Source organism: Puma concolor, chromosome B2 (assembly GCF_028749965.1).
Source record: "Puma concolor isolate L17-30 chromosome B2, mPumCon1.1.hap2, whole genome shotgun sequence".
NCBI classification, from domain to species: Eukaryota; Metazoa; Chordata; class Mammalia; order Carnivora; family Felidae; genus Puma; species Puma concolor.
The window spans coordinates 110,898,561-110,902,554 of record NC_141671.1 but is presented as its reverse complement, the minus strand read 5'-3'; positions in this window follow the sequence as shown (position 1 = coordinate 110,902,554).

Genomic DNA, 3,994 nt, shown 5'->3' with positions numbered 1-3,994 from the left:
AGGTCACGATCTCGCGGTCCGTGAGGTCGAGCCCCGCGTCGGGCTCTGGGCTGATGGCTCAGAGCCTGGAGCCTGTTTCCGATTCTGTGTCTCCCTCTCTCTCTGCCCCTCCCCCGTTCATGCTCTGTCTCTCTCTGTCCCAAAAATAAATAAAAAACGTTTGAAAAAAAAATTAAAAAAAAAAAAAATTTAAAAAGCAGTGAAATTTAACAAATGTTTACTGAATCCCTATTATATGTCATGCTGGGTAAGGTATTGCATTCTGTATTTGAACATTATTTATCAAAAAAAATTGCATATAACAGAATGTTATATGAAGCTATTTTTAAATTTTTTCTAAGCTATAAAAATAACTTTGCTGAAATATAATTGATATAAAATAAACCTTACATATTTAATTTGGCAACCTGTAAATACAGAGAACAAACTGATAGTTGCCAAAATTTATTTGTTATTTATACAAAAGCTTAACATCCATGATCAGGCATCCAGACTCTTTATAGCTGTACCTCTGCCCTCTTTTACATTTTCAGCATCCTTTCTACTCATCTGGTAAATGGGAAAAGGAGAGAGTGAGAAGTCCTGTCTAGGTGGAAGGGAGAAATGCAGTGTAACAGAGTCTCAAGGAATCAGAGGAAATCACAGAGCTTGATGAAAAATCTTAGACTCAAACATAGGCCATCATCTAGGGACATGAGAACTTTGGGGAGTGCCCTCCACCCAGCAGTGAAAAATTAATTTAGGAGTAGCAACAGAGCAGGAACCGCAGCTAGAGGTATGCACATTGTTTTTAGAGTCCCCTATTTCTTGATTGGGATGTGACATAAGATTCTCTACTTTCCGTTCTATAAATATACCATAGTACCTCCATTTTAACTATGTATTTTAGTTTAAATCGTTAAGAAGAAAGAAGATTCTGTAAAATTTCTCTTTGCTGGAAAACAAGAGATTAAAAACAAGACTCGAGGCTTTAGATCAATCACTGTTTCCATCTGGTGAATGTTCTCTTTGATGGCCTCATTTAGAACTTCAAGAGGTTTTATTCAAATTTAAAATTCTCATTACAGTCCTTGCCAACACATCTTAAATGCAAAGCAATGTTAACTTTAAAAATTTAGAAATTGCTGAAGGAGACATACCATTTAGAGCCAATAACTAAAAACTGTGAGATAAAATGGGTCAGAGAAAAACATTCTAGCACATTCTATAAGACTGCTGCTCTCTGAAAATAAAAGTAACAAGATCTTCATTATGGTTTAAAGGTTCTTTTTTATATAGAGCTATGTTCATTTTTTTGGTAGCCTATAAGTCCCATCCCAATTTACAGGGAGATGTGAATTATAGCAGATAGAGATTTCTCCTAACATTTGCCACTTTCTTCACCTTTGGAATGAATCCCATATGGACTTGGTTTTATAAGTTACATGTTTTTCTGTTCTTTAAGTAATATTGATCTCCTTCAAATCAATTTCTTTCTCTTCTAGGGAAATGGACATTTCCATTTCTGTAGTATGTTGTATTTTTAGTGGTCCATTTTTAGTGGACCAAAAAAAAGTACATTCATTTTTTTCCCCCTGAAAGTACTAAATTTTATCATTAAATTAACCTTGGCCTACTGTAGAGCCCCTCAGTGGCTACCAATTTTAAGCTTTTTCCATAACAACACATTCTTCTTACTGGGTTTTAGAGATATCTTGGCAACTTAACTATTTTGTCTATGAAGGTCTTTTCCATATTTTTTATGGACTCCCACAACACATATACAGTAATTCTAAATTTTAATATACACTAAATTCTCATAGACATAATTTTTCTTGCACATTTTCCTACTTGGATTTTTAAAAAACTGTTTATTTTGAGAGAGAGAAAACACGAGTGTGAGTGGGGGAGAAGCAGAGAGAGTGAGAGAGAATCCCTTGTATGCTCTGCACTGTCAGCACAGAGCCCAATATGGGTCTGGATCCCATGAACCATGAGATCATGACCTGAGCCGAAATCAAGACTTGGACACTTAACTGACTCAGCCCCCAGGTACCCCTTCCTACTTGGATTTTTAATTTTTACTACCTTCTCTATAGTAAAAAAAGTTAATATTTTATTGAATATTTTATATTTAATTTAATATTTCTTTTAATAAAATAGCAAGGAGAAAATATGCAGCAAGAAAGTGTGCAGAGCCATCATAGTGATAGATTGACAATTTCTTTATAATTATTTTTATCATAACTTTTACAGTAATAGCACACAATGACTTCAACAGAAGGTATATGTATTTTTCTTGGGAATGTCAAACACAATATGCTAGAGGTGCAAGGCATACTACCATACATTAATAGTGCCAACAAATTAGAAATAACCCAATTTAAAGATTGTTTTTAAAATTAATAATTTATTTGCTATATAAATGAAGGGTAAAATAGGCAAAGAGAAAATAATCCCCATTTGCTATGGAAATGGAAGAAAGGGAGAAGACCAGTGTTTAGAGAGTATCCCCTTTAGGTCAGGCTCTTTCATAAAAATTATCTCAGTGATTCTCATAACAATATCCTAATTATTATATGTATACAATATATGTACATATATATGTATACATAATTATGTTACATATATATGTATATACATATGTATATATGTATATATATGTGTGTATATATATATATATATATATATATATGTAACTTGTTGCCATATATATGAAAAAATGAAGATTCAGTTTAAGTAATAAACAGAAGGTTATATTGCTAATAAAAAAACATGGGGGTTTGAGCCATTTCTGTGTGACCCCAACTCTGGATAGTTATGACACTATGACTGTGGGGCCTGAAGAAGGCAAAGAAATATATGTAATTCATAGGATGGCTTTGAGCACATGAATAAATCATTTGTAAAAAGAATATTCAGCCATCTTCAAATCTGCCTATTCTAGCATTTGATAAAAGCTGAGAAAATTTTATATAATTGGTTTTAATTTGAGTCATGTGGAAAGTGATGGTAAAGACTATGAATTTGAAACTCACCAGACATTTTTTAATGATTTCATGGATGATTAAATTAAAATAGTTGAAGGATCATTAAACACACAGGATTGATTACTAAAGCAGCTAGCTGAATTGTTTTCTTTGGCTCTTTGAGAATGAGGGAAAATGAATAATCATCTTTTCCAAGTTAAGTAGATGAGAGAGAGAATTCATTTTCCACAGGTTCTTCAACACACAGCTCCTCTGAGAAATCCAACTTAATGAATTACCTTAACAATTGAATCTTCTATCCTGTGCTTCCTCAAACACTTAATGTACCATAATGCTTTGTATAGTAATTTATATCTGGTCACTATAAGTTCTGTGAATGTGTTTAGAGTATTGTATATAGTATTGTTCAGTGAACTGCTTAATAAACTTCTTCAGGACAGTGATCAGCTCTTTAAAGTTTTTGTATTGAGGTGCATATAAAGGAGGGGTAATGAGAGATAAGGGCAAGGAGGCCAACATTTTAGTAAGAAAGAGCAGTAAATAAGACTGAGAAGGGGGACTTAAGAAATAAAAGGAAAGCCAAGAAAGAATAGTATCATGAGTCAAGAGAAGATGACTTTAGAATGAGAAAAGAATGAAATACTACAGAGAGGCCAAGCAGGATTGACATGTGGCTACTGGATTTCAGGGAGGTGGTTGATGGCAATTTTATTAGATTAATGAAAGAATATGGCAGACTGTAGAAGATTGGTGAATGAATTGGAGATAAGAAAGTGGAGGCAGAGGGTCATACTACCTTATTTTTCTAAGGAGCATACTACCTTATTTTTCATCTTAAATGAGTAGAAGAAGCTAGAATGGTGGTTTGAAGGGAAATAAAAACTGAAGAAAGGTAGTTTTAAGACAAAAGCACTTGAGCATGTTTAGAGATCAAGAATAACATGATGGGAATAGACAGGATTAGTAAGAAAGAAAGTTTGGAGTGCCTGGGTGGCTCAGTCAGGTAAGCATCCGACTTCCACTTA